The 24,765-nt window shown below is 42.9% G+C and overlaps 1 protein-coding gene across 1 annotated transcript in view; it reads left to right on the top strand.

Moving 5' to 3' along the window:
- NRXN3 (neurexin 3) overlaps nt 1–24,765 on the top strand; it is a 1,900,058-nt gene that overhangs the window by 117,825 nt on the left and 1,757,468 nt on the right. The window lies entirely within an intron of this gene.

Genomic DNA, 24,765 nt, shown 5'->3' with positions numbered 1-24,765 from the left:
TTCAACAAAGAAGCTGGATTTTTGTCATAGCTATATGTTCAGTAATTTTATTTATTTATTTGGTTTGTACCCCATCTTTCTACTATGAAAATGGCACTTGAGGTGGTTACAACCACAGAGAAATAACTTGATTAAAACAATAATAAAACAAATACTTTCAAAGCACAATTAAAAACACAACAATAGAATGAAAACAGCACCCAACCCAACTGACCTGCTTACATGCCAAAGGCCTCCTTGAATAAAAATGTCTTTGTCTGCTGGTGGAAGGACAGCAGAGAGAGACCCAAGCTAGCCTCCCTTGGCAGGGAGTTCCACAGCCTGGAAGCAGCCACGATGAAGGCCCTCTGTGGCATTGCCACAAACACACATCTGAAGGTGGCGGTACCAAATGAAGGGCCTCTCCTGAAGCTCTTTATATCCAGGCATGCTTGTAAGGCTGAAGATGGTCTTAAACACAGCCTGGTCTCAAGCTGCACAGGGCCTTATAGGTCATAGCCAGCACTGTAAATTGGTCCTGGAAAAGTCTGGTAGCCAGTGAAGCTGCAGTTCAAGAAATGCGTTATTTCATTGTGTTCTTCCAGTGTCCCCCTTCCCTTGTCCCTTTCTTGTACTCTATACCATTTATGGGAGAAGAGCAAACTCTGAGTCTTCAGGGGGAGTATAACCCCATCCAGCACAGGTTGGGTCCCTCTTCCCTGATGGACTTTTGACTAACCGGGAGCAACTCTGTCTTGCCTGGATTGAGCTTCAATGCAGTGCCAGGTGTTAATATTACTTCCCCCTTCCTCTCCCCTTCCAGCTTAATTGCCCTCCTTAAACTAGAGGCGGCTGCTACCTCTTGGTTTCATTAGCAGCTTCCATTTTCATTAAGGTTGGTGTGCTAATGGACTGTTATGAAACACAGTTGTGCTTCTCAGGGGCTGCTGGACAACACTCAGTATGATGATGATTTTGTGCAGTGGAGTGAGCAGTCTAGCTTTTCAGGGAGCCTAAATGCTGCAAAGAGCTTGGCTCTGACAAGGTCACTGATGTACACAGCCCTTGTCCCTTTGAGTTAGTCCAGTGTCTTGGGTCTTTAAAATTGGGAGGACAGCCCAGACCCTTGAGAGGTGCCTAGTAATTGCGACATCTGTTGCAAGTGCAAATGCTGAAGAATCAGTTCCCAGGACGTCTTGCAGTGATGATGGATCCCAAATGGAAAGTCACTGATTCAAATACCTCTGAATGCTGAAAGGGACTTAAGAATCATGCCCAGTGGACTCAAACAAACCCTGGATTTAATGATGTCTAAATATTTTAGACATGCTGGAGGAAAATTCTGAGAGTGCCTTGGACTGCAAGAAGATCAAACCAGTCCATACTCCAGGAAATAAAGCCAGACTGCTCACTTGAGGGAAGGATATTAAAGGCAAAACTGAAGTACTTTGGCCACATCATGAGAAGACAGGATACCCTGGAGAAGATGCTGATGCTAGGGAAAGTGGAAGGCAAAAGGAAGATGGGCTGACCAAGGGCAAGATGGATGGATGATATTGTGGAGGTGACGGACTCGACCTTGGGGGAGCTGGGGGTGTCGACGGCCGACAGGAAGCTCTGGCGTGGGCTGGTCCATGAAGTCACAAAGAGTCGGAAGCGACTGACCGAATAAACAACAACAACAACAAAAATATTTTAGCCTCAGACACTTAATAACTAGGACTGTGTACTTTTATTGTGACTGCTTTAACAGTCCTCTCTGTAAAATCCTGTATTGGCAATCTTGAGGACAAGTTAATATGGCTCTTTACAAAAACCTATGCTGCTTCTGATGTTGCTTTTCCCAGTTTCCATTCTGAAAAAGAAAGATAGGGAAGTGGTCAGGAAATGGTTAAAGGTGGAAGCCTTTGGGCCAGGTAATGCACATGAGAGCTAGTGTGGTGGTTAGAGTGTTGGACTGGGACTCAGGTGTTCCAGGTTCTAGTCCCCACTTGTCCAAGAAGCTCACTGGGTGACTTTGGACCAGTCACTGACTCTCAGCCTAACCTTCCGTACAGGGTTGCTGTGAAGATAAAACAGAGTGGAGGAGGATCGTGTAAGCCACCTTTGGTTCCTTGCAAGTGGAAAAAAAGTTGGATATAAATGTAATAATATAAATAAAGAAACAAATGTGTTAATCGCTTGATGAATAATATATACGCATGATAGCCATGTATGAATCAGCCAACTGAATTCAAATACTACAGTCATGACTTAAATATCACTTGATAGCACCCAAAGTACAATATTCTTAAAATGAAGTCAGTTCACACACTTAACATGTAGATCACTGAGAAATCAAGTGATATACAGTCAGGGCCAGAAATATTGGAACAAGGATAACTGTTTTGACAGTTGGCCTCTGTACACCACCACATTGAAGTTGAAAGGAGACTAGGGATGTACGAAAGTCACTTACCTGGTCTCGCAGCTTGCTTCGCGGTGGGGGGGAGGCGCTTCGCTTCTCCCCCCGAAGTTCAGGCCAGGGGGGGAGGCTTCCCGCCTCGCCCGGCCGAAATTCAGGCCGGAGGGGAGGCTTCCCGCCTCGCCCGGCCGAAATTCAGGCCGGGGAGAAGCGCCCCGTCTCGCCGGCCCCGAACTTCAAAAAAAAAGCAAAAAAAAAAAAAAAAAAGCCCCATGATAGGCTACGTAACGATTTACGTAGCCTATCACTGCTAGATCTGCAAAGTCAGCCGTGATAGGCTACGTTAATCGTCACGTAGCCTATCATGGGTGACTTTGGAAAAAAAAAAAAAGCGCGTACGCAAATGGCGCCATAGGTAGCCGCCATTCGCGTTCCTTATTTGGTCCCTGTAGTCTACGTAAAGATTTGCGTTGCCCTTATTTTCGCCGTAGTCTACGTAAATCTTTACGTAGACTACAGGGACCAAATAAGGAACGCGAATGGCGGCTCCCTATGGGGGCCGCCATTAGCCGTACGCGCTTTTTTTTTTTAAAGTCACCCGTGATAGGCTACGTGACGATTAACGTAGCCTATCACGGCTGACTTTGCGAATCTAGCCGTGATAGGCGACGTTAATCGTTACGTAGCCTATCACAGGGGCGTTTTTTTTTTTTACTTTTCTTGTAATGGCGGCGGTGGCAGCCGGTCAAAAGACCGGCTGCCGCCCCCGCCCCTGACGAAGACCTGCCGAACCGCCGCCGGGACCCGCCGCCGGGAGGGACATTCGTGAAAGGTAAGTCCCATTCCGGGGGGGGGGCGGGGGGCGGGGGGGAGAATTTCTCCCCAAACAACCTTCGGAGGACCGAATGCGTTGGCGCTCGGCCCCCCGAAGTTTCGAGGAGAAATTCTCCCCCATCCCTAAGAGACAGACCCAGATGGGAGCGAAGTCAGGACTTTCAGCTGTAATTCAAGGGGTTTGGCAAAAGTGGGGCACTAACCATTCAGGAAGGACAACCAGTGGCATACACACACCCCCGTTGTTGGTGGCTCATAAGTAATGGAACGAATGGCTGACAAGCAGCTGCATGGCCAGGTGTGGCCTGTTTCCTGGGTACCCCATGACCCATCAAGCAGATAAAAGGCCTGGAGGTGGTTCTGAGTGTTACATTTGCATTTGGTAGCTGTTCACTGGAACTCCCAACATGAGGTCCAAAGAGGTGTCCATGCGAGTGAAGGGGGCCATCATTAGGCTGAGGAAACAAAATAAACCCATCAGAGAGATAGCAAAAACAGAGGGAGTGGCCAATACAACAGTTTGGAACATCCTGGAAAAGAAGGCATTAACTGGCAAGCTCAGCAACAGCAAAAGGCCTGGAAGACCACGGAAGACAACTAAAGTGGATCACCCCAGAATTCTGCTTATGGTGAAGAGGAACCCTTTCACAACATCTAGCCAGGTCAAGAACACTCTTCCGGAGGTAGGCATGTCATTGTCAACATCTACAGTCAAGAGACTGCTTTATGAATGTAAATACAGAGGCTTCACAACAAGGTGCAAACCACTCAAGAACAGACAGGCCAGATTAGCCTTTGCCAGCAAACACCTAAAGAAGCCTGCCCAGTTCTGGAATAAGATTCTTTGGACTGATGAAACCAAGATTAACTTGTACCAGAATGATGGGAAGAGAAATGTATGGAGAAGGAAAGGAACAGCTCATGAGCCAAAGCATACCACATCATGTGTCAAACATGGTGGAGGCAGTGTTATGGCATGGGCATGTATGGCTGCCAATGGAACCGGGTCACTGGTGTTTATTGATGACCTGGCTGCTGATAAAAGCAGCAGGATGAATTCTGAAGTGTATAGGGCTAAGCTTTCTGCTCAGATTCAGCCGAATGCTGCCAAACCGATAGGACGCCACTTCATATTGCAGATGGAAAATGACCCGAAACATACAGCAAAAGCTACCCAAGAGTTTCTCAAGGCAAAGAAGTGGGATGTTCTTCAATGGCCAAGTCAGTCACCTGATCTCAACCCAATAGAGCGTGCTTTTCACTTACTGAAGACAAGACTGAAGGCAGAAAGACCCACAAACAAGCAGCAGCTGAAGGCAGCTGCAGTAAAGGCCTGGCAAAGCATCTCGAGGGAGGAAACTCAGCATTTGCTCATGTCCATGGGTTCCAGACTTCAGGTAGTCATTGACTGCAAAGGATTTTCATCCAGGTATTAAAGGCGATCCTGAAGTTTGAAATGATGTTGGTTTGTTCCATTACTTATGAGCCACCAACGATGGGTGTGTGTGTATGCCATTGGCTGCCCTTCCTGAATGGTTAGTGCCCCACTTTTGTCAAACCCCTTGAATTACAGCTGAAAGTCCTGACTTCGCTCCTATCTGGGTGTGTTTCCTTTCAACTTCAATGTGGTGGTGTACAGGGGCCAACTGCCAAAACAGTTATCCTTGTTCCAATATTTCTGGCCCTGACTGTACAGTCATGTGTGAATGGTTGACAGGAGTCTCGGATGCCTTATTAGCCAAGCTCCATCTCCACATTGCAATGGTGTGCATTTGGCTAGTAGTTTTTAAAGGTGCTCCCTTAGAGCAGACGTTGCTGGTGCCCTCCAGATGCTTTGGAGTACAGGGCCCTTAAACTCTTGGTACTGGCTGTGCTGCCTGGGGCAGAAGTTGTACCAGCTGCTCGTTTTAATATGTGTGTGTGTGTGTGTGTGTGTGTGTATATATATATATATATATATATATATATATATATATATATTAAAGGCAGGGCAGGTCTGTAATGATCTTTTGTTAGGTATAGGGCATGGACTGGTACAATGCTGGAGTAGGCAGCATTATTATCTTTCTCCAGCTGGTGATTTAGTTGTCATTACCAGGATGTGACTAAGGCCTCCCTTTCTGAATGGATAAATCATTCTCAGCAGAGTAAATGTTGCATGCAGATCCTGTGACTCCAGCAAATGCTGCCCTTTACTAGCTTCCCGGTAACATTTTCCTCACAGTGTCTTGGATAAATGCAGTGACAAAATAAAGGGAGCATCCTTGACCCTCCTTTGTTCTATGTCACAGCCTGTCACCTTTGCCTTGGAGCCACTATTTCTGAAAGGGGGTGACTCAAGGCACTGGCACAGCAGGTCATGCCAGTCCTGAAGGGGATTGGGCAGTGCACATGTTCAATAGGATTCAGTGTCAAAATGCTTAGGGACCCCATAAAATAAAGACCAAAATGGAGTTTTATTTTGTGTTTGGTATTGGGAGGGGGGTTGTTGTGAGCCACCCTGGGAATTTTGTAAACTGAAAGATTATTTAAGTAAATAAAATAGTATAATAAAAAATAAAAATGTAATTTTAAAATTAGTGACATGATACATATAAAAATTTGCTTTGGTGGTTCCACCAGTGCAGATCTTTGAGGCAGAAGTCCAGGGCAATAGGATTCTCTTTCTTTCCTGATGTGAGGAAAATATGGGAGTTGATGGGTGCATATTTCTGGCTTTCAAAGGTCCAGATGAGCATAGCCAGGGGGATTTTGGTGATGGTCTTAAACAAAAGTGACAAAAGAGTTGCGTAGGCATGCTTGCTTACACAGTATTGGGTTTTCAGGGTCTTGCAGCTTTAAAAGACATTGACTTTAGTTTTTGTTTTATTTGGCTTAAACAAGAAGGTTAGAAATCAGCATAAAATATTTTCATGGTGGGGGCTTCTGTGGTTGTTGTCCTGAGACAAGATCTGAAATTTGCAAGTGCTAACACAGAGGAATTAAGGCACTCAGAGCACATTGGTTGGCTAAAAAGTTTATGCAAGAAGTCTGCATCATCTCTTGGGATGTGCAAGGCCTCAACATCCTATGGGACCTGGTTTTCTGCCCTTCTCCGAGACCAAAAAACCTTAGTCCCGGTCCAGATACAGGCCACATCTTCCCAGATCAGCAGAATTTGGGGGTACTTAGTAACACCTGGCTTACCACATTTTGAAGTAAGAGCAGTGGAGGCTGGTGGGTCTGACATCAGTGGGGCATTGAATCTGCTCCAGGTTTCAGTTAGAATCAGTCTGAACTCTAAAGGAACTTCTCACCTTGGATAGCTCCTTTAGAGTTCTGACTGAAACCCAGGCTGGATTCACCACCCCACAGACATCAGAGCCAGCAGCCTCCACTGAGCAGGAGAAGTAATACACATTTGACACCTAAAGCCATGGCCCCATAAGACCGTGAAGTCCAGAGTCTAAAATTATCTAACTGCACTGTGGCTTACATACCATGCTTTGCAGTAAAGCCTTATTTACATGTTAAAAAAGTGTGTAGCCTAAATGCTCCATCATCACTTCTGTCACACATAGAGGCTGATGTTCTGAAGGGGGGAGCCTGCTGTACCTATGGAAGCTGTCCACATGATTTTGAATGTTGATTTTTCCAGCATTCCAAATTACACGGGGAGGCTCTCCCCTTCAGAAAGTTGCTCTCCACGTGTAGAGGGCAGTGGAAACAGATGAGGAGTGGGGCGAGTCTAGCTATACCCCTTTAGGCTACACACTTTCCTAACCCCTGAATAGGGCTTAGACAACTGTTTCATTTGTTTCAATAGGAATCAGTGTGTACATGTGGCATTTTGAATCTATATCCTTTGTCATCCAAGTACCTCGTTTCCATACGACTCAGGACTGATCATAAAACATGTCAGCTGGGACTAGGATGACAGCAACTACCGTGATGAGCGGACATGTGGGGGAGGTAAAGCAGCACAGAACACGGTGGGGAAAAGAAGCAGAGCTCGGGGATCCAGTTGAGGATGCTTGGCATACCGGATGTTGGCGATGGACCACCAACTGAGGAAAAGGGGTGCTATTTTGCACCCCCTTTCTTGCCGCTTTGAAGACAGGGTTTCATAAGAGGATTGCCATTGATTTAGTATTGACCTGTGTAAAGGAAATGTCTATTTGCATTTCACATGTATAGAGTTTCACTGTATACATAAATCAAATGCTATGAGGCCAGTATCCTGGGAAAGTTAGCAGACCCACGGAGCTTGTGTTCAGCAGGGTTTCTTTACGCTCTGGGACCCATATAAGAGTTTAGAGCTATATCAAAACCTTGAAGCCATGTACAGTGGAGATACTAGCAAACCCACATGCGAGGTTGATAATCAGCAGGCAATTCACAGCTGCTGAGAGAGAAAGAGGAGAGAGAAAGAGATAGAAATCACTCAAATAAAAAATGCTGTCAAATTGCCATTCAAAAAAGGCAGTGAGAGGATTTGTTCTCCGGAGGGTTAAAGGCCCATGTGTGTTAGTGCTTATGGTGGCCAGGAAACAAAGAGATAAGAATTCAGGGGTGGAGTATCACTTTATGTGGTAAAAGTTAAGAGAAAACTCAGTTCAAGTGGTAATCTTATTGCATCTGCCAGTGAGATGGCTTTGCTAGAGTGAAAAAGCTGGAAGGTGAAAATGCAGAAATAGTTACTGTTTGCATTAGCTCATCTGTTGGTGTTGCTGTCTATTACTCCACTGAATATTTATGTTCAGACATATATTTGCACGGCATTCTGTTCAATTCTAAAGGTTACTTCTGCTTTTTTAAAAAGTATTTTTATTATTTTAATAAATGAAAGGTGGGTGCTTTACAGTCAAGCTATCAAATTCCAGGGGTGTTGGAGAAATTCGAAACGGATTCAAATGACATCAGATTTCTATGAATCTGACCCACAGATTCCGCAGTGGACTGGCACCTTCCTAGTCACACAGATTCTGTGAACTTGCGGAATGTTGTTGTTTTTTTTTTTACTTTCCGGAATTGTACACAAATTTAGTTGTACAAAAATATGAAAGTTGCTAGGAAATACGTTGCTATCTACACCTTTAACCCCGTCCCCCCAAACACAGCATTTTAGACATCTCTGATCTCTCTTCAGCCTCTGCTGTGTAGAATTTTGGCCGCAATTTGTGCAAATCTCTATTTGCACAAATTATGTCTTGACACAAAAGCAATATGCAAAAAATTCCTGGAGTTCAGGGAAAAACCTGCAGCTCAGCCCACAAATGCAAACTGAGTCAGGCACGCTGCGGAACTCCTTTGAGCCAAAAAAAGAAATGGATTTCCTAGCAATGGACATCCCTTATTGCAGGATAGTCATCACTGTTAGGGATGCTGGAGATATTCGAAACAGATTAAAATGAGCTCGGATTTCTAAGAATCCAACCTGTGGAATCTACTGCGGAGCGCCCCCCTCAGTCCGTGCGGAGTCCGTGGACTTTCGGATGATTTTTTTTTACTTTCCTGAAATTTAGGCATATAAATCCGTAGAAAAATATGTAAGTTTCTGCTGAGGAAACATTGGATGGAATGGGGCACAATACACTAAATGTTACGTACTGAGGTAAATTATGTAAATACTTACATAAATATTTCTGTATTTTTCCACATGATGAAAAAAAACATTTGCACCTGTCTGTGGGCAGATGATCGAACGAAAGGCGCGTGACAATCCACGAAACACAGACGAAGCGGATTTTACACAGTCCGTACATCCCTAATGACAGTCATACCATTGTTTTCTGCTGAAAATGTTTGTGTAGAAGTAAATATATATAAGTAAAAATATTTGGGAAACCTAATAATTGGCTGTGTTTATAGATGCCACCAAACACATCACCAAACATTTGCTGCACAAAATATTTAAGAACATAAGAAGAGCCATCTGGATCAGACCAAGGGTCCATCTAGTCCAGCATTCTGTTCACACAGAACAGAATGCTGGACTTTGTAAAACCCTCAAGTAGGATATGAGTGTAACAGCCCCCTTCTGCTCATGTTCCCCAGGAACTGGTATACATAAGCATGCTGCCTCCAATACTGGAGATAGCATGTAGCCATCATGACTACTAGCCACTGATAGCCTTATTCTCCATGAATTTGTCTAATCCTCTTTTAAAGCCATCCAAATTGGTGGCCCTCACTACATCTTGTGGTAGCAATTCCACAATTAAATTATGTGCTGTGTGGAGAAGTACTATGTGGAAAAGTACTTCACACAGTACTTCACAGCACTTCTGTGTGAAGAAGTACTTCATCTTTGGGGTTATACAAGTGTTTTGCACAGTAACTGCAATATGTAGACTGCCCTGGATTGTAGCCTGTAGTCTCCTTTGGCATTACAGAGATCTCCAGTATCATAAGTCTGTTGGATTAGTTGGGGCACTGCGTACCCAAGCTGCGACTACATATATCCAGTGGAATTGTGCCAATACATGAGAGAAGAATTCCTTTAGCTGAGTTTTAGATCTACTTTTTTATTATGTTAGCACAGGCCATTGATTTTCCTTAATTCCACATAGAGAGATGGTGTCTACTTTCACAATACCTTTACTTAACTGAGTTCAATTGAATTAAATACAGTTTAAAATGCAAGCATCTGATTTTAGTGCTAGTTCTTATCTGTGCTGTGTGTGTGTGTGTGTGTGTGTGTTCGTTCTTCAGCATGGGAGCTGCGGTTAAGATTGTGAATATCTAAACTTCAGAGTTGCTTGAGATGTGTAGAGCAATTGTAGTAAGTAACTCATTAATATAGAGTTGGCATTGGGGTCAACTATGAAAGTCTACCACTCTGCAGACATGCCATCTGAAATTTGCTTTTCCCATTTTTCTATTTTATGTAATTATGTATTTATTAAATTTATATCCCTCTTTCCACCCAAAATGGTGCTCAAGTTAGCTTACAATAATAAAATTGAGGTTAAAATAATAACTTAATTAAAATGTAACATAAAAACAAATGCATTTTAAAAACATGAAAATAAACAGCAACTAACCCATTACCCCCCTGCCTTCAACACCATACCAACTTACATGCTTAAGGACTCCCTGAATAAAAATGTCATTGCCTGCCAGCAGAAGGACAACAGAGAGGGAGCCAAGATAGCTTCCTTCAGCAGGAGTTTCAGAGTCTGGGAGTGGCTGTTGAGAAGATCCTTTCTCACGTCTCCACCAAATGTGTCTCCAATCCAGGCAGCTTGATATGGGAGAATGCGGTCCTTCAGATAGCCTGGTCGCAAGCTGCATAGAGCTTTAGGACCAGGACTTTGATTTCTGTCTGGAAACAGACAGTGAAGCTATTGTAACAAAGGAGCCATGTGCTCCCTATAACTAGCCCCAGTCAACTGTCTGGCCACAGCATTCTGGACCTGCTGATGTTTCCAAACACTTTTCAAAGGCAGCCCCATGTAGAGCTGTTATAGTAGTCCAGTCAAGTTGTAGTTAAAGCATGCATGACCATGGCCAGATCAGACCTCTGTATGAACAGGTGCAATTGGCGTATGTTCCTAGCCACTATTGAAACCTGGACATCCAGGTTCAGGGCTGAACCCAGGAGTACTCCATGTCTTCCTTTTTAATTCCATACTTCTGTTGTTCAGTTCCAGCTCTGTTCATTTTTTTAAGTGTAAAGAGTTCGGAGATAAAGTTAGTGTGCAATGAAGACATGAAGTGATGAATTTTAGAATTATGGCTTGTTCACAGATACATGTGCGTGATATCTAGGCAGTGATTTGGCTGTAAGATATGAAAGCAATAATTAGGGCTAGCTTAACAGCAGGATGCTTGACCCAAAAAAGGATTCAGAGCCCTCTAGTAGTCATCTTGAAGTTGAACCATGAAACCCCTTGAGGGAGGTTACAGTGTTTGATTTGCTGCTTGAAGGGCTTTTCCCCTCCTGGTTGGCCATCATAAAGACCGTGTGTTAGCAGATTAGGGCATTGCTAACACCAGACCTGTCAGGGTGAAATCAGTGGGTGGAGGCCCAAAGTCAACCCCATAGATGACCCACAGTGGTGGCCTTCAGCCCTCACTCTCTAGTTTCATCCCCACAGGATCTTTTCCCCACCCCCATTGGAACTAATGGAGCCATTTCATTCTATTGGGATGGGAAAAAGAAGCTTCGGGGACAAAATCAGAATTTGAGCACTGAAGGCCATTTCCCAATGGGTCATTGCTTGTGGGTGGCCTTCAACTCCTACCCATCCATTTCACCACAGAACTTGCTTTTTCTGTCCCCTTAGGAACGAATGGAGCATTGGGATAGATGAATCTGTCACTTTTGGTTTCTCATCATTTCTCATTTCCCAATCATTAGTTTGGTTCATCCTGAGGTTTGAATATATATTTTTTAAATTGCATGAATATTTGCATGCATTTTGGTATACTTTTTTCATAATACACACTTTTTTGTATGCACCTTTGCCTAATCTACACATTGTTTTTGCAAGCAATTGCCCTAAACATAATGTATTTTTGGATGTTATTTTCACTAATATTCCCACAATACACACATTTGTGTTCACCTTCACCTAATATACACATTTATGCTTGCATTTTTTTTTTTAATTGGAAAACTCCATTGCAAATTCGGAGAAGTGTAAATTTTGAAGGATATCTGACTTTCAGTTTGCATATTGGGTCAGAAGCGCGAACTTAGGCAAGTTCGCATCAAAATGTGAACCAAACAAATTTCTCACCTATCCCTACATTAGCATACATCACTGTCCAGCATTGAAAGGGTACATTGACAGAGAAAGGATGGTGCAACCCCTGTTCTTCTCTGTTATCACATTACATGGCAACTCTGGCTGTTAATTCTACATGACAGTTGGAAAGGTTGTACATGGCAAGGCACAGTAGATGTTACAGTGGTTGCAGGGACTGGATGTCTGGAACATCCTGTTTGCTAAGCACTTAGCTAGAAAGGTTAGGTTTGTTTAGAAAGGGAGTTCATCACAATGGTGAATTTATAGAGAGACAAAGAATAAAAGCTTCAGATGGCATGTAGTCAATTTCCGTGCTATTGTGGCGTGGACCCTGTAGTATAGAAGTATAGATTGGAACAGACCCTTGCTCTGCAATTATCTCTATTGCTGCTTTCAAAATCAAAGGAAGGATTGTGATTGTGTGTGTGTGTGTGTGTGTGCACACGCATGTGTGAGAGAGTGTAAGTCAGTGAGTGTGGGCAGCTGCCTTGTTTGGTGCTTAAGTATTCATTGGCAATTGCCTTCATTGTTCCCTACTTTATTAGCTTTCACCAAGTAGTTTAGCTTTTACTAAGGGCAGCGGGGTTTATGGCAGCAATATTTCTCATAGTGTCAGAGATAAAATATCAGGTTAATAATGGACTCTCTGATAATGTAAATCGCAAAAGAAAAGCAATCTCATTTTGAAGAAGTCCTGCCTGGGAATGTTAAGTCTCCTGTTCCAAAGACGGAACCTGCAAAATTCGCAACACTATATGTTTGCTAAGAAGATAAATTGTTAGTCTTAAGTGACGAGAGGCAAAAGAGGTTTAATTTCAGGCACTGCCTTTCCCGACAGTGTGCAGTTGCATCTTTTGTGGTTTATTTGGTCTCACCCTGAGAGATGCTGGGTGCCCATGACTCTATCCAGCTTCACTGAAGATGAAGGAAAAACAGGGAGAAAGGATGCTGAATGTTTGGAACCCTTGTGTTTTCTGCTGAGACCAATTTCTGTTTTTTCTGCTGAGAGCAGTTGAGTCTGGATTTAGGGGATGGTGGATGTGTTTACGCTACAAATTTACATCTGTTTCATACTAGTTTAACTGTCCTCACTTCCTCCAAAGAATCCTGGGAATTAATAGTTTGGTGTGAATGCTAAGAACTCACCATTCCAACAATATTAAAACCATGATGGATTGAGAAGCCCCAGGTTAACTTATTCTGCCTAATCTTTACTTTTGTTGTGGATCATAGGATGCATCCTTCTTTTGCAAGTTAGAAAACACATCATTCAGACAAGAGTAGTAATGAGTAAAGATGTGAAGGCCAAGAAAAAAAATTAGAGAAAATAACCCCTCCCCTTTAAAAAAGGGTTCCTCCCCCCAGGGTCTATTTTGTCTTTGGGAAAAAATTGGTAAAAAAACTTTTTTAAAATTTTCCCCTTTCCTCCCCAGTTTTGTCCTGGGCCTTCATATCTCTAGCTCTAATGTTGGCTCCCCTAATACATCCATTTTGTGCCTACTGTTTCTTAATATACATGTTTTTTGTGTATATTTTTAAATTGGTGAACCTGAATTCAAGTAGATTTCAAAGCACAACTGCATTCTGGTTTGTGCTTTGGTTCAGGGAATGTGAATTAGGTGTGTTCGCATTAAACTGTGAACCAAACAAAATTCTCATCCATTCCTAGTTGGTGTTGAATGATTGCATTGAGCTGATGACGGTTTCACATGTGCACATGTATGCATAATGAGGGAAGCCACACATAGACATTAAAGGCATTGTGTGCTTACACTCCTTTAGATCAAACACAAATTGGCTTAAGGCTAAAAGCATTAATTGACTACGGGTACAATCCTATGCATGTTTAGACAGAGAAAAGGCCTATAACTCCCAGCATACCCCACCTAGACAGATTTTTCTCTAAACATGCATAAGATTGCACCTTAAATTATTTATTTAACCTATTAACTCCTAGCTATTTCCATGGGTAATGCTTGTTTACAATAAAGCTATCACTGCCATATCACATTACTGTAACCAATCTATACATGACTCTAGATTCAGAAAACAAAATTATGGACTCCAGAGAAAGTTTAATGTGTTTTAAGTGCTGTTTGAATGAGAGGAACTTAACAGTACAGTGAAATGCTATAAAGCCCTCTTGGAGCTTCTCTGCACCAGCCTAAAATCCCGCATTTACATTGGGGCTTTCTGCTTCTGTTTTAAATGCAGGATCACAACAGACTCCCTTTAGATATGCTTCCTTCCCCCTCCTTTTCCCCCTTATCTGAGTCTTCCATATGTTTCATTACACGGCTGCTAGATGGCGCTATGTTCTAGTTCCTCTTATTGCAGGTTTTCATGTTTTCATGGAGGGAACTTAAGCGTGGTGATTTGATAGCTCATTATCTCCGATCTTTTAAAAAAATGGAATGAAGGTAATTTAGTGTGGGAGACATCCTGGAGGTTAACGATGTCATCTAAAGGGCCTGCAAACATCCGTGAGTAACCAATCTCAATAGCAGGATAAAAGCTCTGTGTGAAGCAGCTCTTTATTTTAATGGGACCTAAGTACACTTCACTTTCTCTGGGTTGCAGTTATCAGATTCAGGATTATTCTATAAACAGGGGTGCAGAACCTCAGGCCCAGGGGCCAGATGTGGTCCTCTGGGGGGTCTAAATCCAGCCCTTAGGGGTTCCCTGAAGGCCCACCCCCTTTTCCCCAACCACCTATCATTTGGTGGTTCCTGGCTTTTGTGCAGTCCCTCCACCCCATTCTAAAATGTTGAAATGCATCTCCTAAGTTCTAGTTACTGGCAATAAGAACTTGAAGCTAAAATAGGCTGGTATTTTTTTGCCCTGGCCCTTTTGCCCAGCCCACCACTGGAATGCACCCCCCCCCCGGAGTTCTCTGAAATGGAATTTGGCCCTCAGACTGAAAGAGGTTCTGAATGCCTGCTCTAAATAATACATGTGGTGTTAGTGTTTAGTCAAAGGGAAGTATTGCCTTCATTAAACATTCTCAAAATAACAGCTGTATCGAGGTTCTGTCATATTTTCTTTAATTGGTGAACTAATTGATTAATTGGTTAAAAAAGCCAGGTATTTAATCACCTAAGATTAGAGCTAGCAGACAACCCTGAAGTTTCCCATGGAATGCACACAGGAGTTTTGCTGTGGAAAAAATAGATTCATTTTGCAGCTTGCTTATTGGTTTCTTGGGATTACATGCTATGAAATTGATCTGCTGTTCAGAGTGAGTTGCTTGGGAATGTGGGGCAGGAGAAATCCCAAATGATAAAAGAGGACCAGTTGTGGGCAACTGGAGGCAATAGTTTTTATTGTGTTGTGGTACCTCAAGCACTCACAATGCACTGGCTGCACTGGTAGGGCAAGAACAAGGTCTTTTCTGGCAGCTGGGGTGATTGATGACCTGGGAGACCGCATGTAGCATAAGTGGTAATGTGATACAGGGTGCACATTATAGGCAATTACAATTTGAATAAGTTATTGGTTGAAGGAGGGAGAGGATTGGAAAGCTGTTTTATTAACTGCCTGATGTTATGATCATAGCATTTTGGAGAAAAAAAAACATTTATGAATTGATGTGAATTATGATCACGGTGACAAATGCTGATGCCCTGAGAATTCCTGATCACAACCTTAGTAGTAGGCAATATTTTATCAGCAGAATTTAAAGTGGCAGTCCATATATTTTTCAAAACTGAAGGGACAAGAAAGAGGGAGCCTAAAAACACTTTGAATTTACTGATATGCCATGCTCAAACACCACTGTACATTTCACATAGGAGTTTTTAGGTAAATTTGTCTAGTCCTGGAATAAAACTAAACAATGATGCCCTGGATATAGTGTACTATTGAAATCTAAGTAAATTAAGTAAGAATACCTTTCAAGAATGGAGAAGTTTTAATGCTCAATAGCTCTTAATAGATTCTAGGGCTGAACTGAAATGGGAACGAGGATGCATTTCATTAAAAAAAAGTCCCTGAAAAATATGTTTTCCCATCTTGGTGATTATTTATGGAGCTTGCAAAATGGCGAGAAAATGTTTTCCCATCTAGAGCAAGGGCATAAAGTATTGCCCTCACTCAGATTTCTTGAGGAATGGTACCAGGGAGAAATACCAGAGGGGGACTTAGCAGCCATGGGCATTGGTTCTCCTCATGCATTTGACAGATGAAATGTGGGTGGATTATTTACCTATACAAAATAAAGAAGACAAGGTCCCCAATAAAAAAGTCAAAATGAACGCTCCAGGTATAAGGGACATGACAAAACTGCACTGGACTATTAAGTATTTTTATACAACATGTATAATACTTGATGGTACAATCATGCCAGTTAATTTTTCAAAATAACCATATCAATCATAGACAGTTTTTCAAAACAGCTGTATCAGTTATATCTGGCAGTTTACAGAACTCCAGTGTATTTCTGTTTTGGCTATGAAAAACCTTCATTGGGTACTCCTGTAGACATAACACATTCTAATTACAATTTTACAGTAACTGATAATGTTGAAAAATATTTTCACTTTCCCAGGTGGATAAATTCTTTCAATGGTATGCCAGTTGGTAAAGGCAACAAAAGGATCCTCTCCGTCTGTGTTTTGTGGGTTGTCAGGCACCTTTCGTTCCATTGTCTGCCCACAGATGGATGCGAATATTTTTTTCCCATCATGCAGAAATATGCGCAAATAATTATATAATTATTTACATAAGTATTTACATAATTTACCTCAGTATGTAACATTTAGTGTATTGTTCCCCATTCCATTCAACGTTTCCTCAGCAGAAACTTAGGTATTTTTATATGGATTTATATGCGTAAATTTTGGAAGAGTAAAAAAATCATCTAGAAGTCCATGGACTCCACATGGCCTGAAGGGGGTGCTTTGCAGCAGATTCTGCAGGTCAGATTCTTAGAAATCCAAGCTTGTTTTAATCAGTCTCAAATTTCTCCAGCATCCCTAAATAGCCTACTATGTTTGTGAGTTAAGAGTTAAGAGTGAGATAATCCCTCTGATTTTCTCCAGCTCACCTTTCCCAAGATGTGGAGATAATCCCATGACTGGTCACCAAACAAACAGTAGCTGCTGCCCCAGCAGCAGTCATGAAGCAAAGGTGGAGAGAATTTTCCTAATGAATAAAGTATTTCTCAGTTGTTTTATATTTTGTTTTGGAGACTACTGGTATTCATAGAATCATAGGGTTGGAAGGGGCCTACAAGACCATCGAGTCCAACCCCCTGCTCAGTGCAGGAAGCCTGATTCCCAGGTGGTCTTCCATCCAAGTACTAACCAGGGCTGACCATGCTTAGCTTCTGAGATCAGACGACATCAGGCACATCCAGCCTTTTGCTCTTGTAACACTGTTTCTTATTAAACTTTTTAGTTAAAGCATATTCCGAGCTGTTCGGTCTGTCATGGATTCAATGGATCAAGGAGGCTTGGATGTACCTTTGCCACAAGAACTGCTCACACCGGGAGAGAGAGAGAGAGAGAGAGAGAGAGAGCAAGCGAGCGAGAGTGCGCTAGTGGTGACTGACCAGGAAAGAGATCTTGGGGTTGTGATGGACAGCTCGATGAAAATGTCAACCCAGTGTGTGGCTGCTGTAAAAAAGTCAGACTCCATGTTAGGCATAATTAGAAAAGGAATTGAGAATAAAACTGTCCATATCATACTGCCCCTATACAAATCTATGGTGCAGCCACACTTGGAATACTGTGTACACTTCAGGTCACCACAGGATGAAGTGATGGCCACCAATTTGGATGGCTTTAAAAAGGGTTTGGACAAATTCCTGGAGGAAAAGGCTATCAATGGCTACTAGTCTTGATGGCTATATGCAGCCTCCAGTACCAGAGACAATGAGCCTATGTACACCAGTTGCTGGGGAGCATGGATGGGAGGGTGCTGTTGCGCTCATTCCCTGCTTGTGGGTTCCTGGTGGACAGTTGGTTGGCCACTGTGTGAACAGAATGCTGGACTAGATGGACCCTTTGATCCAGCATGGCTCTTCTTATGTTCTTAGAGGAGACTAACTGGCTCAAGGACACTCTAATCCTAAGCCTATTCTCTAACCATGACAGCAAACTGGCTTTTTCCTTAAAAATCACTGAAGCAATTTCAAACTGCGGTAGCATCTTAGATGGAAAAAGTAGCTTTGCTTTGGTAGGCAACAGGCTATTTCACCTAAAGGTGGTGCATAAATATACATAGGGGTTGAGGATAAGCAAAATTAACACAGTCAATAAGAACTCAATAAGACAATCAAGCACTTCCAAGAAAACAGAAGCGATTGACTGCGACATCTCTGCCACTCCACATAACCCAACTGTCTTCCCACATTCCCCTTTCAGGTTCACTGTAGCATCATGTATTTATATTAGCACTTTATTGTGTAACGACTGCCGCTGCATTTTTCTAAGGAGGTTGCTGCAATTCACTAATTTGTTAAATGGTTTAAGCGCTTTGTAAATCACTTGAAAATCTTTTTTTATAGGGAAGTTAAAGACAATATTAATATTGCATGTTTGGCTTTTTTTTAAAAAAGCTGGTTTCATCCAGAAAGGTTGAAAATTTAGAAATAAGCCATTTATTTAAAAAGGCCACTCATTTCTTGCCTCCCCAATGCTTGTTCAAATAAAAAAGTTCCTTCATACTTCTCAGAAGATACCTGGGGCCAAAACAAATACTAATTTAAATCTGTATCTAACAGCTATGTCTCTATTTTTTTTATTCTAGAGTAGGTGGAGGGAAACCAATTTGGATCTTAAAAGTTTCTATACTAGAGTTCCAATCTAGATTGGGGCCACTGTGCCTACTCTTGAGTAAAAATGATAAAAGATGTAGATGCTAGATATGAATTTAAAGTAATGTCTGTTTGTACTTCCTTATTTCCATAATGGGACTGGTCAACAGAACTCCCTTCTTCAAACTCTGCTGATTTGGGCCCTTCCAGAAATTAATGTTTCCACTAGTTTCTGATTGCCTCGAGACCCAATAGATCCCATTTGCTAATAGTAGGTCCCGCTATTGGATACTGCCCAGAGAGAGAGAGAGAGAGAGAGAGAGAGTGTGTGTGTATGTATATATATATATATATATATATATATATATACACACACACACACACACACACACTTTTATAGAACGTTCCTGCATTGTTTTGAGAGTGCATGTGCACAATATCTTTTTGATATATGTAAATTAGACTTGCTTACAAATGACATTTTTATATCCTCTTATACTAGAAATGAGATGGAACTTTGCTTTCATCTCAGCTGCTGTATACTGAATGGGTCCACCTAAGAGTAGCTCAAAGTCTTTCATAGTTCTGCCAACCCGAGAGTCTTTTACTGGAGATGCCTGGTATTGAACCTGAAGCTTGCTGCATGAAACTTTCCGCTGTCCTAGGGAAAAATGTAAGAGTTATCTTAGTATGTATCACTTCAGGTGGTAGACTGCATATTTGTTGATTCCATTCACAAAAAACCTCAGATAGGAAACTAGCATGTCAGGGTGAAGTGTTTAGACTAGCTTTCTCCTTGATGTGATTAATCTATGTGCACAGAGGGAAGTTTGTTTGTTTTCTAAACTAGGGAGCATGCAAAACATTCAACTTCCACAGTTGCAGTCTGAAATGGTATAGTCCAGGGAACGTATTTACGGTTGATTCTGCTGACTGTGTAAGCTGGCCCTTAATTTTGTCATTATAAAGTTCTCTGGAAGGGTATTCTTGAAAAAATAGTAAAATCTCTTGATGGCTATGGATATCTTACATGGAATGATTGGTTGTGAGAATAGGTTGTAAATATTCAGAAGGTGCTTTAAAGTACTTGCGCAAACAGCAATTCAAACATGAAATTGTTTTGTTGCCAGAGGTGGTCTTGTTAATGCCTAGAACTTGGCCATATGAATCATGGGCAGAGTGAACTTGGCTCTACTAATGAGGGCAGAGTGATTTTAAATGTGGTCACTAAGTGGAGGACTAACCAGCACCCAGTTTATTAACCCAGTGCAAGTTAATTCGGAATAAATGAATATTGATACATTAAGAGCCAATCAGGCACCACATGTCAGGAACAAGTTTACCATATGGTGCCTCTGGAAGCTAATATTGATTCTCATTATTTTTAAATGATTATGAACATTGCAGGTGTTTTGTAATAATCTCTATTGTCTAATTAGAACATGCATGAAATGAGCTCATTCTGGCTGCTAACAAAAATTGATTTGAACAACCAAGTCTGTCTTATATGAATGATGAGAGCTTGTTCACCAAGTTACTGCATCCTTGTTGTAATCACATGGTTAAATGAGTAACTGGGGTTAGAAAGGCGCCAGGGGATCTGGTAGAACAGAAACAAATTTGCTCCCCAAAATTCCCCCCCAAATTCCCTGTGGCGAAATTTCCGATAGTTCTTTGTTCCTTTTATATTTTGCAAACACTGGATGTCTGCATTTGACCCCCAGTGATGTTTTGATTTTGCAATGATATCTGCTGACATTTTGCAGGATTTGATAATTGACATGCAATGGTATTTAGTATATGTTGTTGTTATTATTTTTATTATTATTATTGATAGCTGATATGCCATGCTATATTGCAGTGATTTCACATTTCTTACATTCATAGAACACTTTCAACACTGACATCTACCAAGGAACCTCTTTGTGTCTGACACAGGACACTTGTGCTTTAGAGAGTATTCTTGGGGGATGTTTTGGGGTTCACGTTCAGTCATACAGGGCATGTTGGAGCTCACCATTCCATATTGTAATCAGAGAGTGCCTTAGGGCAAAAGCTGACATTATTATAAATATGTGTCTAGCAGGCATGTCCTTTTTTCATTTTTACTCTAGAGTAGGTGCAGGGCTTCCAATCTAGATCTTAAAAGATGCCATATATTGCTAAATCATGCATTTGCACGTATGTGCACGTGCACAAAATTGCGATATCAATATAGTGATTTTGTGCACATACGTATATGCACAAATGTATATTTTAGCAATATGCCAGGATACTGCGCATTTTAGCGATATATGGTATTTTTGTGCAAATGCGCATATGCACAAATGCAAATTTTAGTAATATGGTGATTTTTGTACAATTTTTTTCTGTTTTCATTCATGTTTTACTTATTTCTGTAATGGAATCAGAAAGAAAGAAGAAAATGGCCACCAACAGCCATCAGTAGCCTTGCTCCTGTTATGACCTTGTAAGCCGCTGAGGCTGCTGGGATGTGTGATGGAGCGGTTGGAGGACTTCAGGAGGGAGGGTGTTTAGAAAGTGGTTAGGCTAACCATGCTCCAGGCCATGTGGCAGGGGCTCTCGCAGTGGTTAGTGCTAACCACCCTGCAGCATGGTTAGCCTAACCACCCTGCCCCAATGTGCGTCTGAACACATACACTGAAAGAAACAGTACTGAAAAACCCACTTCAATTTTGCATTGCAGACTGAGGTATTTGTCAGCTTTCATGTCTAGCGATAGGTCATAGTTGTTCTCAAGACCTGAAGGATCATATATTTTGTTGGGAGAATACATATCTGATCATGCGTGGGCAAAGACATGCAAAATCTCTTTCTTCTTCCTGAAGAGACTGGTGTTTTTTCTGTCTAAATATTCTTTAAATGAGGCACAAAACCCCCTGACATATTTATTGTATCCAGAAGTGAACAAGTGGGAGAAGATGATTTTGATTCTCTTGGAATTCTACAGTCATGAACTACTTTCACCCAGAAGCTGAACTCATGAAGAGCTGAGAGCCTGGAGGCTCAGGTGTTGGATTAAAGAAAAGAAAATCAGTAAAGTTAGATATCAAGCCAGACTAGAAACTCTGATCTGGCAGTTCCAGTGAGGCAGAGGAATTCTCAGGTCCAAGCTATGTGTAGATGAATCCAGCAACAATTTCTGTGAGGCATGGTGCCAGCCCTGGCATCACAGGACAGATTAACCATGGTGGTGTTCTCCAAGCAATCTGGATTAGAACTGGAGCTACTGTCAAAGGTAGCTCCTTTGAAAGCTAACCAGCATGCTGGAGGCCTGGCAAACTGATTGGCTGGCTATTAAGTTTTGGAAAACCAAACCCTTGGGCAGAAGATGCAGTCATCACGATGAGAGCCTTGTCTCCTTTGGAAGGTAGGTAGTGCCTTAGGGCATTAAATGGCAGACTTGAAAATAATATAACATTTGTTCAATGCTGTGTATGAGGGGTCAGTGCTGTAACAGAAGAAAAATTTATGTTAAACAAATTAACATATGTTTATTTATACTGCACTGTGAATGTAGGTAGAACACATGTGATCTGCAGTTAGATTTAATTGATTTCTACCTGAATCCCATATAGCCCTATTTTATTTACGTTTGTATTTAAATGTATTTATATCCCACGTTTCCTAAATATTGAAGGTGGCTAACAACTAAATACAAACACAAAAAAAATATGGTATGGCAATGACATCTATGTAAACATCACATATACCCATATATCTTTGTATGAGAATATAAAATATGTCCCCCTAATGCACTTAGCTAGAAGTCGGTAGCATGGTGATCTTCAGGCTTCTCCTTTGGAACCTAGACTAATGATGCTCCAGGTTTTTGAGGGCCCTTGAGCAAGACAGCCTCAATGGGCTCCCTCCTTCGGTGAGTCTACCTTCTCACTGCCATTGTCACCAGCGTCTGTTGCTCCTCATCCTCTTTCTCTTGATTGCTACAACTGGCTTGCTTCACAGGCAGAGAACCAGTGAGCAAGTAGGCTGTGGCATCTGCTGTTCCTTGTCTCACCAGCACTGCTTTCTGGGCCAGATCGAGAGGCAGGTGACCAAACAGGTTGCAATGGGGAAGAGGAGGAGAAACTCCAGGGGGTTCTTGTCAGAGTGGGACTTCAGCAGGTGCCTCACCATGCCTACTCTTGGGGCTGGCCCTGGAGACCTGGGCTCAAGCCCTGTGTGCCACTTCATACATTACATTTTTAGGCATCTACCTAGGATGTTTTAGGTATACATCAAAAATTTAAAGTGTAAATGTGACAAGCAGATGTTTAAAAACATGTGGATCATACAAATACACTCATTGGCCAGGATAGGCAGTGGATTCCTGTTAAGAACAAGCTCAGCGGCAACCCCTGCTTTGTCTGCGTGTAATGTATGAAACTGCCCTAAGTCGAGGGTTGTCTTGGGTAAGTTGCTATCTCTCAGCTTACATGACCTATCTGTATAATGGGAAACAGTCACTTTCCTCATAGAACTTTGTACTAAGTTCTGTCTTTGTACAACGACGATGCCATCGTTGCTGCAAGGAGAGGAAGCCCTTCAGTATTGCAAGGCAGGTGGGATCCAGCGCTCCTGCTGCTGCTGCCTTGCTGGAGCTGTACCTCCACCTGGGGGACTTCTACTCTGCCTCCTTGCAGACCCAGGTCCAGCCAAGCACCACCCCACTCCCAGCTGCAACACCTGTGGGAGCTGGGGCATAAAACCTAGGCCCGGTGGGGGTGGGACTGCCGCCAGCAGGTGTCGCCGCTGAAGGGGGCGACACCAAAGGGGGTTGCCCCTTTGGGGGAGCCACTTCGGGGAAGCACGAGAGCGAGGGCCTGTCCCCCTGCTTGAAAGGAGGGAAGGGGACTGTTTGCCTCAGTGTGGCCTGCTGGACTGCCTGCATTACATATGTGCTTTCCAATGAAGGGGGGAGGTGTTGGGAGCCAGGGAACGGCCATTACGGTTCTACAGGGCAGAGGGAGACACAGAGTGTGGAGACAGCCACACTCTAAAGGCAGAGTGTGTAACAATAGGGTGCTGACTGTCCTGAAACTGTTCCCCAATTCAAATAACCTGGATGGCCCTGGCAACAGACCCCTTGGGTTGAAACTGCTGCTGCTGAATGCCAGGTCAGTGAATGGTAAAACAACTGCTATCCAGGACTTCATCCTGGATGAGCACACTGACCTGGCTTGTATTACAGAGACCTGGCTGGACGAAGCTGGGGGGGTTAATCTCTCTCAGCTCTGCCCTCCTGGGTTCTCTGTTCAGCAGCAGGCAAGACCTGGGGGGCGGGGAGGTGGAGTGGCAGTGGCCTATCATGATTCGATCCCACTTACCAGGTGCCTTATCCCGCAGTCTGCTGGGTTCAAGTGTGTGTATTTGAAGGTGGGTGCCCACGACAGAATAGGGATTCTGTTGGTGTACTGTCCACCCCACTGCTCAACAGTCCCTCTTCCTGAGCTAGCCGGGGTATTCTCGGGGTTGGTGTTGGAGACCCCTCAGATTGTTGTGCTGGGGGATTTCAACATCCATGCTGAGGCTGCCCTGTCGGTAGGGATGTCAGAGAATTCCGCCACGGATCTCGGTGAGGCCGAATGCCAGTGCATTTGGCCCCCCGAAATCTGTGGCGGCGTGGCCTGCCTCCCCCTGCCCCCCCATGGATCCCCCCCGGGATGAGACTTACCTGGGGCGGATCTTCCAGGCGGCGGCAGCTCCGGCGGTGGCTTTGGCGGTGGCTGCGACGGCTGGTCTACTGACCGGCTGCCGCCACCGCCATTTGTCTTGTAAAAAAAACAAAAACAAAAAACGACGTGATAGGCTATGAAAATCTTTACGTAGCCTATCATGGCTGGGTTAAAAAAAAAAGTGTACGCAAATGGCAGCGGCTACGGCCGCCGCCATTTGCTTTCCTTATTTTTGGCCGTCTTAGTCTACGTAAATATTTACGTAGACTATGACAGCAAAAATAAAGGGGAACACAAATAGCATAGTGGGCGTGATTTGCGTCCCTTTTTGATTCGCTGTTTTAGCCTAGGTAAAGATTT

The sequence above is a fragment of the Heloderma suspectum genome, chromosome 1 (genome assembly GCF_057233095.1).
Source record: "Heloderma suspectum isolate Gila_16-S chromosome 1, 16-S_ref, whole genome shotgun sequence".
Classification (NCBI taxonomy): domain Eukaryota; kingdom Metazoa; phylum Chordata; class Lepidosauria; order Squamata; family Helodermatidae; genus Heloderma; species Heloderma suspectum.
This window is presented reverse-complemented; position numbering and strand designations above follow the sequence as displayed.